The following is a 13,138-nucleotide window of genomic DNA, read 5'->3' as shown; positions in this document are numbered from 1 at the left end:
TTTGGCAAAGCATTTCTCTCCCCTTGAAGTTTCAATAAGCTCTGTGGTTTCACTGTTGTATTATGCCTTCTTTAATGCATTTGTACTTGGTTGTTTACATTGAATTTCACACCCCATTGACTTTTGCAAGCCTCTAGATTGACAGATGAAGGCTATCTCAAAGGCAAGATTAGCATTGTTTGTTTTCATAGCATTTCACGGTCCATTAACCCTGAAGTTCTTCTTCTTTTCAGCTATGGTGGATTTTTTTCTACCTGAATTGCTTCCTAGAAAGAGCATGTGTGCAGACTGAGTGCATTTTATTCATAGTGGGGTTCTTCAAAGTCTGAAGTGCTTCCAGAGGGAGGGAACGCAACTCGTTTCCCACCAGAGACCACACACTGAAATTTTGGGGAGAATTGCGCCCACAATTTCTAAGTTTGTGGACGACACCAGATTGGAGAGATAGCGAATATTGAGGAGGACTGCACTGCAACAAAATACAGGACCTCATTAATAAGCTTGCACAATGGATCAATATTGGCAAATGCAGTCCAATACAGATCAATGTGTGCAGATGCGTTTTGTAAGAAGAATAGGGAAGCCACTTTTACTAAACGTTGCATGCCTAGGTGGGTTAGAGGAACAAAGGGATCTCAGAGTACAAATACATCAATCACTAAAAGTTGCACCACAGATTTGCAAGGCCATAAAAAAAAGCAAGCCAAGCACTAAACCAAATTTGTAAGAAGAAAGAACTCAAATTATGCTGAACCAGTATTGAACATCGATTGGAGTATTGCGTTCAATTCTGGTTGTCATATTAGAAAAAGACACTGGGGGGGCAGAAGATTTACAAAATTAGTACCAGAAATGTGTGGGTATATACATCAGGGAAGGTTATACATCAGAATCCCACAACCAATGGATCAGAACAATGCACAACAGACCTGTCATGTCCAGCCTGGAATGGTGGGAAACAAATAAACAACTAACAGAAGGAGGAGATTCTAAAGCCAGCCCCATCTTCAATGATGAGGGAGCCCAGCATGTCAACACAAAAGAAAAGGCTGAAGCATTTGCAATGAATGTCAGCCAGAAGTGCTGAGTGGATCTATCTCTGCTGTCTCTTGAGGTTTCCCCATCACAGATGCCAGACTTCAACCAATTTGATGCCCTACAAGGTCTATCAAAAAGCAAGTGGAGAGACAAGATATAGCAAAGGCCATAATGCCTGGCAATATAGAATTATGGAATTCCTACAAGACAGAAAGAGACCATTTGGCCCATTGAGTTGGCACCGACCCTCTGGAAGAGCACCCTACCTAGGCCCACTCCCCCACCTATTCCTGTAACTCAATAACCCCACCGAATCTTTTGGGACACTAGGGGGCAATTTAGCATGGCCAATCCACCTAACCTGCACATCTTTGGATTGTGGGAGGAAACCGGAGCACCCAGAGGAAACCCACGTAGAAACAGGGAGAACATTCAAGCTCCACACAGATAGTCACCCAAGACTGAAATTGAACCCGGGTCCCTGGTGCTGTGAGGTAGCAGTGTTAACCACTGTGCTACCGTGCCGCCTGGCAATAGTACTGAAGACTTGTACTCCAGAACTAGCCATGCGCATAGCCAAGCTGTTTTAAAACAGCTATAATACTGGCATCTTGTCCACTCAAAAGAAAACAGGACAAATCCAGTCCAGCCAATTACCACCCTATTAGTTTGTTTACAGTCATCAGAAAACTGATGGAATGTTGTCATCAACAGTGCAATCAAGCAACACTTATTCAGTAACAATCTGCTCACCAATGTTCAATTTGGATTCTGCCAGGGCCACTTAGCACCAGACCTTGTTACAGCCTTGGTCCACATGTGAACATGTGGTACTGAAAACAGGCTGAGAAGATACACATAGGCCAGTAATAGAAACTGTCTCATGAGGCCCTGGCTGGAATCGATACTGGCCATCTGCAAGAGCAGTCAAGACAATGCATAAACTTGTTGTCGCTATATGGACTTTGTGATTACCCACTCCAAAACCATGCTATGCGTATGTAACAAACTTCCAGACACAGGGGATCAACTTTACAGCAGAAGAAGAACAGACAAATGAGGCCATCAGGCTTCATACTGAGCTGATGGCTGGTCAGACAAGGATGTTTCAGAGGACAATGGGTCTTGATTGAATCACTGTGGATAAACAGGAGTATCCTGTCTTTCCCATTACAAGTTGGGGTCTGCATTGGACAATGGCCAGTTGTGGGCATATACCTATGACTCAATGCTAGCAGACCAGTATAAAGAAAAGAACATCGAACAGAACTTCAGCGATAACCTGGGGGTCAGGCACAACCATCGCAAGAAGAAAGGATCCTGGGTTTCGAAGCCCAGAGAAGACATGCACGTTGAGTGATCGTAGCCTGCCAGCCTCCTTCACAAAGTGTGGGTAAAACCTGAAGCTCAGCTGTGAGTCATACTTTGAGTGAGAGAATTGTGAATAAAATTGCGTTAAACCATGAACCTGTTTTGTCCTTTGTTCATCTCACAAATAAGAGCACCTGGGTAAAACCTTTGAGTAAGTAAACTGGTTGAACATATCTGAGGTTTTACAGTACACCACACAAAAGAGCTGAACTCCAGAGGTGAGGTGGGAGTGACTGTCCTTGAGATCACAGCAGCATTTGACCAGGTGTGGCACCAAAGAGCCCTAGCAAAGTTGAAGTTAACAGGAATCAGGTGAAACTCTCCATTGGTTGGAGTCACATCTAGCACAAAGGAAGATGACTGTGGTTGCTGGAGGTCAATCATGCCAATTCTAGGACATCACTGCAGGAGTTCCTCAGGGTAGTGTCCTCGGCACAACCATCTTCAGCTGCTTCATCAATAACGTTCCCTCCATCATAACGTCATAAGTGGGGATGTTCACCAATTATTGCACAGCAATATTCGGGTGCGGGCTGAGAAGTGGCAAGTAACAGTCACAGCACAGTCAGAATCTAATAATTTTCCCTTGACATTCGATGCATCACCACCTCTGAATCAACCATCATCAAAATACAGGGGGTTACCATTGATTGGAAACTTACATATAAATACTGTGACTAAAAGAGCAGGTCAGAGGCTGAGAATTCTGTGGTGAGCAACTGACTTTCTGACTCCCCACAGTTGGTCAACAATCTAGAAGGCATAAGTCAGGAGTATAATGGACTACTCTCCACTTGCCTAGGTAAATGCAGCTCTAACAACACTCAAGAAACTCAACATCAAAGGCAAAGCAGCCACTCCCCCATCAACCACCTTAACCATTCACTCCCTCCACCACTGGTGCACAGTGGCATCAGTGTGTACTATCTACATGATGTGCTGCATCAACTCACTAAAACTCCTTTTGCAATCTTCCATACCTGCAACATATACCATCTAGAAGAGCAAGGGCCACAAACACATAGGAACACCATCATTTGTATGTTCCTCTTCAAGCCACACACTATCCTGACTTGGGAATATGGGCCACGTTTTCACAGACTTGAGGAGATCCACAGAACTTTAAAAATGGTGGGCAGGAGCCAAATTCAGAAGTCTCATCCCAATTCCAGCAGATCCCATTTTCAATGGTGTGGAAAGGGGGCAGAGTGTGAAGCTCACAGGATTGAATTATGAATAAACTGGGACAATTAAACTCAGCGCACAGGACAATAAGATCCAAATTTTGTCTCAGAGATGGCCTCAACCCAAAGTGTTGGTTACATGACTCTAAGGCCAAGATGTAAATACTCATGAAGGGTACATAAGATTTGTGGAACAACAAACCACTTGATTGCCCTGTTGACGACAAACTTCCATCATTTTTCTGATGATTGAGATTGATGGGATGGTATTGGCTGGATTGAATTTGTCCTGTTTTTTTTGGACTGGACAAGGTGCCAGTATTATAGCTATTATATCCCCTGCCTTTTAAATTTGAGGAAAAACTGCTTGCCTATGTCTGTGGACGAAAAAGTAAGCTGTTCTAGCAGTTTCAAAAGATGTTTGTTGACATAACCCTAAAGATGATCATCATTACTTCCACAACCAGCCATCATCACAATGTGGGGGTTGGGGGGTGGCGGTGCTGTAAGTTAACAGTTTGATAGCTCCAAGAGTTTATTAAAGGATTAGTTATCTTTGATGTGGGGTTATGAATACATATCTTTGTTTTTATATGGGATAAAGTATCTGAGGGGTTTTAAATGTTTGAATGGTATTTCATGAGTTAGTGTATTTTTATATATAATGAAGTCTGTTTTAGGTATTTAGAACTTCCTTTTATTGTCTCTCAGCATGGCTCCTGTTGGCTGCCTATAGAGGATACTGGATAAATTATCATGCAAGTTTGGGTCTGGTTTAGCACAGTGGACTAAACAGCTGGCTTGTAATGCAGAACAAGACTAGCAGCACTGGTTCAATTCCCGTACCAGCCTCCCCGAACAGGCACCGGAATGTGACGACTAGGGGCTTTTCACAGTAACTTCATTGAAGCCTACTTGTGATTATTATTATTAGTGTGAATTTGAAGATGACATTGGTTTGCGGCCATGGTTTGGCATGAGTTGATGTAAAGTTGGCTTAGGGTCTGTAAGCAGCCATGTTTTCAATGGGTGGTCTTAGGTTCACACATGAAAGTATGGGGGCCAATAGGAGTGAGTGGAGGGGCATGGATTGAGATTGAAGGTATGAGAGGCCATTGGGGGTCTGTAGGGGGGCATGTATGTTCTTTTTCACAGGATGTGAACATCACTGGTTTAGCCAGCATTTACTGTCTATTCTTAATTTCCTAGAGGAGGTGGTGAACCGCCTTCTTGAACCACTGCAGTCCATGTGGTGCAGGGACACACTTTCTGGAGTGAGTTCCAGGATTTTGACCCAGTGACAGTGAAGGAACAGCAATATAGTTCTAAGTCAGGATGGTGAGTGACTTGGAGGGGAATTTGCAGGTATTGATGTTCCCATTCACCTGCTGCTTGGTGAGTTGCTGCAGTGCATCTTATAAATGGTACACACTGATGCTGATGTGGATTCATAGAATCATAGAATTTACAGTGCAGAAGGAGGCCATTCGGCCCATCGAGTCTGCACCGGCTCTTGGAAAGAGCACCCTACCCAAGGTCAACACCTCCACCCTATCCCCATAACTCAGTAACCCCACCCAAAACTAAGGGCAATTTTGGACACTAAGGGCAATTTATCATGGCCAATCCACCTAACCTGCACATCTTTTGACTGTGGGAGGAAACCGGAGCACCCGGAGGAAACCCACACACACACGGGGAGGATGTGCAGACTCCGCACAGACAGTGACCCAAGCTGGAATCGAACCTGGGACCCTGGAGCTGTTAAGCAATTGTGCTATCCACAAGGCTACCGTGCTGATTGATGATGGAGAGAGTAAAGGTTTAAGATGATGGATGGGGGGGTGGGGGCAATAGAGCGGGTTATTTTGTGCTGGTTGGTGTCGAGCTTCTTGAGTATTACTAGAGCTTCACTCATCCAGACAAGAGTTGGCATGGTGGCATGGATGGACATGGTGGGGTGTGGGGGTGTGTGTGTGTGTGTGGGGGGGGGGGGGGAGTAGGGGCAATGTGGGTTGAGTGCTAGAGAGCCTAGTATTCATCAAAACAAATAGGATATGTCTGGGAGAACCAAGGCATGCCTTTTAACCTGTCCACCTCAGAACTTAGTAGCCCCATGTGGCTGTCTCCGACACGAGGGAGCAATGGACCTGACTGTATCCCACACCGTTCCCCCCAGTATAAAAATCAGGCTGTTTGCAGCATTTTTCATTGAGGTGGACGTCCTGAGCCAAGAATTTTCCCAACTCAAGCTACCCATCGTGAAGATGTAAATTCAGCCCTCTGCCTCCTTTCCCTCCTTATTGGATCAAAACCTAGAACTCCATCCCTATCAGAACCGCGAGTGTACCAACACTACAAGAACTGCAGTATTTCAAGAAGGCAGTTGACCACGACCTTGTCCAGGGCAATTAGGGATGGACAGTAATTGCTGGCCTAGCCAGTGATGCCCATATATCACAAATAAATGATAAAATACCCTTCTTCGATCTAATGTAGGTAACCTCACATTTATTTGCTTTGTTATTCATTTACTATAATTTTGTCCATTCACTTAATCTATTAACTCTTTGTAATTTATACTTCTATTTACACTGCTTGCAGTACCACTTATCTTTGTGTCATCAGCAAATGTGGACATTTAGTTTACGACCCCATTGCCTAAGTCATTAAAATATATGGCACAGAGAGCTGGGGAAAACATTTTTTTACACAAAGGGTTGTAAGACTGAGGAATTTACTGTCAGAATTAACGATTGAAGCAAAGACCATGGGTGGGATTTTCCAGCCCTTCCTGCTGCCGAATCTTCTGGTACTGCCGAAGGTGATCCCTGCCCCCCTCGGTAGGTTCTCTGGTGTTGGGAAGGCGAGCCATGCAAAACGCAGTAGACATCGGCGGGACCGGAAGATCCTCCTCGTGACCAATGGCGAGCCACTCCCGCCACTGGCAAACGCGGCATGTGGGGGCAGGGGAGGTAGGGGAGTGCGGAGAATCTATCCCATGTTAACGCTTACGGAAAATTTAAATGGGTGTTTAAAGAAGAGGCTGAAAGGGATACAGGAAGAGAGCGGCACTTGGGATCAAGGCTACAGGTTATGGAGGATAAGTATTGTCTGGCTGAGTCACCCTACCTGAGTTTGCATTGTAACCTCTATTGATTCTATCTACTCTTCCATGGCTCATTAGATGATACAATCATAATTCTTCAAACCAACAGTATCTTCATTAGCATTGTAATAACATTACCTAAGCCAGCTTGCTCTCCAAAATCTGCATGAACCAAGAATTCAATCTATCTAGGCTCAGCCCATATTTACATATAGAATTTACATAGAATTTACAGTGCAGAAGGAGGCCATTCGGCCCATCGAGTCTGCACCGGCTCTTGGAAAGAGCACCCTACCCAAGGTCAACACCTCCACCCTATCCCCATAACCCAGTAACCTCACCCAACCCCACCCAACACTAAGGGCAATTTTGGACACTAAGGACAATTTATCATGGCCAATCCACCTAACCTGCACATCTTTGGATTGTGGGAGGAAACTGGAGCACCCGGAGAAAACCCACGCACACACGGGGAGGATGTGCAGACTCCGCACAGACAGTCCCAAGCCGGAATCGAACCTGGGACCCTGGAGCTGTGAAGCAATTGTGCTATCCACAATGCTACCGTGCTGCCCCTTATATAGTGCATGATCCAGCTGTGCTTCAGAAAGTTATTCTGTGCAGTTGATTGGAATAATTTCCCAGAATGTTTAACCTGAGGACCCTGCACGGGTAGTTGCGGAGAGAGGGGGGGATTTTTACACTTCTGAGCATTGGGGATGATGGTGTAGGGCTGTGGCAGGAGTCTGATCTAGAAATGCATGGTTCACTGACAGCTGCCCTTGCCTTTTATAGACGCTCAGTAAAGTGTCTTGCAGCCAATTAATGGCATTTTAGAAGGGTGGGCAGCATACCCAATTAATCCTCCATGGTGGGATGCCTGCCAAGAGGGGGCAAGCTGGAACATAGTCACATCCACCCATTTGAAGGCAAGAAGGCACAGATATTTGGCAGCTGCATCATAATTAATGATTTGCAGGGAGAACCTTTGGCCTAAAAAAGTGCGGAATCCTTTGAACTAATGGAGAACCACTGGTCAGAGCTTGTTTTTAAATTTGGGTGACTATCGTCCCAGCACGCTCATAATCAGGGCAGCATAGTGGTTAGCACAATTGCTTCACAGCTCCAGGGTCCCAGGTTCATTTCCCAGTTTGGGTCACTGTCTGTATGGAGTCTGCACGTCCTCCCCTTGTGTGCGTGGGTTTCCTCCGAGTGCTCCGGTTTCCTCCCACAGTCCAAAGAGGTGCAGGTTCGGTGGATTGGCCATGATAAATTGCCCTTCGTTTCCGGGAAGATTGGGTGGGGTTGCTGGGTTCTGGGGATGGGGTGGAGGCGTGGGCTTGGGTGAGGTGCTCTTTCTAGGGGCCGGTGTGGACTCGATGGGCTGAGTGGCCTCCTTCTGCACTGTAAATTCTATGATTCTATGATCAGGACCCTTCCCAGGAAGGAAGGAATATTTGAGCACACCTGCCCCATTCCCCTTCCAAAGAACGTGTTTTAAAAAAAGACTCAAATTCTATTCTTTTGTGCTCTTTGCCTCTCTAAAGAGGCTGTAAGGCCAGTAAATCGTGGAGAGGGAGGCTGTTGAGGGGCACTGACCAAGGACCTAGTTTGATGATGACTCTCTGTAAGTCCTCCTCAAGGCTGTGAGTGATTTTGGAGATCCTCGTGCCTGCTGAGAGTAAAATGGGACCTCCCAGACAGGCCAAAGCAGTCATGGGTTCGTCAGTAGGACATGGCTGCAGTGCCAGAGTAGAGCTCTTATGATCTGCCAGGCTAAGTGTGTAACCATTTCAGAGATTGGCCTATGTGCAAAGCTGTGAGGGTGTGATGTGTGTCAGGTGTAGGATTGCTGAGTATCTTGGTCAAGTGCACAAAATGGGACGAGGCAGGGATTAGACAATGTATGTCACTGCGGAATTCTGGAGGTGGTGGTTGGGGGCTTATGAACTGTTCATTGGCAAGAGGCATTGCAAAATGTTCACTGCTGACAAAGGACTTGCTCATGTGAGAGTACCTTTAAGACATGGATGTTTAAGCAATGTACCTTTTAGAAAACAGTGATGTCAGAGAGTGGATGGAGCGGAGGTCAGGTCAGCCATTTTGCAGTTTTATGTTTCAGTTTGAAAAAGAGCTTGTGTGTGTCTGTGTTTCCAGAGAGCTGCAGTTTTGTTTTGCAGTTTGAAAAGAGCTTGGGAGTGTCTGTATTTGCAGTGAGCTGAATCTCTGCCATGAAAGACTATCTCTGGATCATTAGGGTGATTTAAACTCATAATAGTAAAGCCTTTAACCTGATGTGATTCTGTTTATAGGTGTTAAGTCTCTTGGAAGTTTGAAGGAACATTTTGAGGAATTATTTACTGTTGCAATATTTTCAGAGTTATCTTTGAAGTAAGGGGTGTTAAGAGATCCAATGTTTATTTAAGATGTTAAGTTGAGCTCATGGAATAAAATATATGACACAGAGAGCTGGGGAAAACATTTTTTTACACAAAGGATTGTAAGACCGAGGAATTTACTGTCAGAATTAACGATTGAAGCAAAGACCATGGGTGGGATTTTCCAGCCCTTCCTGCTGCCGAATCTTCTGGTACTGCTGAAGGTGATCCCTGCCCCCCTTAATATATTTTGTGTTTAAAAACCCACGTGTCCATAATTGTAATCCCACACCTAGGGAACAAGCCGTGTGCTAGGAAAAGCAACAAATACATAAAAGGGAGAGGTTGGTTGAACTCCATGATACATTTTGGGGTTCTGAAAAAGCCTTGCCCATAACACTGGCCACACATTTGAAAGCATGATTTTATCACAGCATACGCATTATAATCTCTCTTTTTATTTGTAGAAGAAGATGGCACATCATTCCAGAGGAAGGGCCAGGACCAGAGGTGGTCAAACCAACATGGTTGATTGCACCCCGATACAAGAAGATGTGCTGGAAATGGCAGTGAATCATTGTCGTTGCATCACCGGGTGAAGTGGATTTGGAAGAAGGCCCCAGGATGGTGAGATTCCTCGGGAGCATAGCTCTCTCCTGAAGGAAGAGAGGGGTGGGAAACTGGGAAATTGGCGCAGAGATAACATTGATAGCTTCTGACTTTGGGGGCTTGAAGAATTTGGAGAGGAATGTGTGTCTTAATCTTGAAGGATCTAAGGTTCAAACAATGGGTACCATTTACCTATGATGCGATATTTTGTGTTTGGAAGCATGTCCCTCTGAAGTCATCTCAAAAGATGATGGTGCCCTTAATCCTTTTTTCTTTCCACCACAGGTGAAACATCTCCTTGGGCCAAAGTAGGCATTGATCTATTTCATTCCAATGGTCATGACTATGTGCTCATTATTGACTACTACTCAAACTATCCAGAGGTATTGAAGCTACCTGATCTGACCTCCAAGTCTATGCTAAAAGTGAGCAAAGAAACCTTTTCCCGGCATGGAATACCAACCACTTCATGACAGACAATGGACCATGTTTCGATAGCAATGACTGGGCAGAGTTTGCAAGACTCTACAATTTTAAACACATAACGTCTAGTCCACATTACCCACAGTCAAACAGGAAAGTAGAAAAAGGAGTACATATTGTTAAACAACTGATTAATAAAGCTCTAGGTTCTGCGTAAGACAGCCATCTCGCGCTGCTATCCTACCAAGTAACTCCATTATCAACAGGTCAGTCACCAGCACAGATGCTAATGAATCGAGATCTGAGAATAATGTTACCTGCGTTGCAGTTTCCAAATCCTGATCATCTTCCAGTGCAACAAAAAATGCAACAGATACGTGATCGTCAAAGATTATATTATGACATGCATGCAACCACTCTGGTCTCATTATCTCCCGATGACACCGTTAGGATCAAGATACCTGATGGAGGTTGGTCTGCTGCTGCCAGAATCATAAGACAAGCAGCTTCAAGATCATATATAATCAAGACAGCTGAAGGTAACATCCTACCTAGAAATCATAGAGCGCTTAAGAAAACATAACAACAGAAAGGTTTTCCAGACCTGCAACTCAATGAAACTATCTTTCAAGATACTCTAACCAACAATCAAAGTACCAATGACACGCAAAGAACTGTCAAGACATCAGTATCACCACCTCGTCCACTAAGAAGATCAAACGAGACGACGGAAGAAAGCTAACCGACTGAACTTGTAAATAATTAACAGTCAATTTGTGTAATCGTTACTCATTTTGCTCTGTACAAAGTTATACATATCATGTTTTTGGTTTACCTATTGTTCTACAATTTTCCTTTGTTAAAACAAGAAAGAAATGATTAAAAAAGGGGATGTAATGATATGTATACATGTAGATAACTAAAGGGTTAATTATAACATCTAGCTGTAACACTACCACTAGAGGGCACCACTAGATCCCACTATAAGTATCAGCTCCCAGAGGATCTTGGTCTCTTTCAACCCAGGAATAACTAGACAGCAGTAGTGTATAATAGATAGATCACAGCATAGTTATCACGTGTAGTTTTGAATCAGTTGATACATTAATATTTAATTACTTGACTACTCATGATAGTTCTGTAGAGTGTCGATCTCAATTATAATAAATCGTTACTTAATGAATTAGTTTGCTTTAAGTTGAAGACTCGTAGTTTCTTCAGGATCACACCATCAGACCCTTCTGGACAAACAGCAACTAGCAACAAAATATATTACTGAAGCCAGTAATATAACAGGGACAACCTCTGCTCTGTCCCTCTGCAATTAAAATAAGTGTCTCTGAATGTCTGCCATGGCGACATTTGAGTTTCCTGTCACTGAGCAGGAGAATCCCACTTTATCACGGCCCTCACAATCTCAGGTGACCAGAGAACGCCCGCCAAAGTCACAGTAGACAAAAAGGTGTAAGGGTCAGCAGCCTGTCACCAATACAGTTGGCGGTGAGGGGGAGCACTGTTGCTCTTTTTAATGAGTGGAATACTATCCCACCAGCGTCACCAATAATGTTGCCAATCGACACCGGAGTCACCAATAATGTTGCCAAATTAACTAGATATTCAGTTATTAATGAAAATACTGCTTTCAGAGTCGGCAGGTATCAAATGATACCACTACAAGGCTTAACCGGATATCGATCAAAGACCAAACAACCAGTTAGTCAGTTCAAGTTCAAAGATCGTTTATTTACACACAAGGATTACTTCGACATGCAACATAAAACACTCCAAGTTAAAGTACACCTAACAACTACAATAACCTATATTTAACTTCAGGGGAACCGGCTCTTTGCAGATGAACAAGGCCTTTGTTCAGATCTTGCGTGGCTGGGTAGAAGAAGTGGTTTCGTTTCTTCTGGGCTCATCCGTCTGGTAGCGATCGTTGGTCTTGAACTTGTCTTCTGGTCGTAATGCTACACTTGGGTTTAGGCGTAGGCCGGGGCCAAGAGAGACCAAACACATGGCTGTGTCTCTTTTTATCCATCTGGGATTTTGTGCTCTTTGGAGCGGTCCTTAGCTTTGGACCCAATAATTCGACAGGCTTCGATCACTGCCTTTGATTTTGGCCAATAAAGGGGCGGGTGCCTTGATGGCTGGGCGTATCCTGAGCAGTCATTGACCTTGGCTGTTTGGGCTTTCTTAGCAAAGGGAGTGGCGCCGGTTAGTCTGCATCTGTATCGGTTACCTGAGTACAGTCCTTTTGTTCTGGGGAAATGGGCCATTAGAATGCAAACGAGTGGGGGTTTTGATCGCGTCTAGCTATCTGGGTTGCAAATACACAGTCACACTCTGAGTGTGTCTGAGTCCTGGGTTGGCCATAATTCCCATGATCCTTTGCTGGTGGCCATCTGAGATGTCTACAGCACCATGAATCCATAAAAGATTTAGGAAAACACCACATTAGTCACATATGGGTTCAGAAAGATAATTGTTCAGTTTTGAGACATATGAAAATTATTGATTCATTTTGTTATTATTGGACAGAAGTCGGGGAGGTTGGTGGGGGTATGTGAGGAGATTGTTGGAGGGGTTGAGGGGGTGATTGGTGCATGGGTTGAGGGGAAGAGATGTAGAGAAGGTTGGAGGGGGTATGGGAAGTTGTTGGGGGTGGGTGGAGAAAGTGGTGGAGATGTTGAGGGGGAGGTTGGTGGGGGGGTTTCTGAGGAGGGCAGTTTCAGAGGAGGTTGAAGGTGGTGGGGGGTGATGGTGGGGGGGATCACTCTTAAGATTTAGTACCACAAAATTGAATACTGCACACTTCTCAAAATTTTGTTTTGAACTTAAGCCAGCATATAAATAGCAGTCAAAATTTACATTGTTCCCTGAAGTAGATACAATTCTGATGGCATGCTGAGGTGTTGCACCAGAGGCTTGAAAATATTGGGCTTCATCAAAATAAATGTAAGAAACAAAATGTTGGGAAGTGATGGAAAGAAGGGTGGTGACTCACTATTGCCTGTTTTATTATT

Source organism: Scyliorhinus torazame, chromosome 8 (assembly GCF_047496885.1).
Source record: "Scyliorhinus torazame isolate Kashiwa2021f chromosome 8, sScyTor2.1, whole genome shotgun sequence".
NCBI lineage: Eukaryota > Metazoa > Chordata > Chondrichthyes > Carcharhiniformes > Scyliorhinidae > Scyliorhinus > Scyliorhinus torazame.
Note: the sequence above shows the minus strand (reverse complement) of the source record.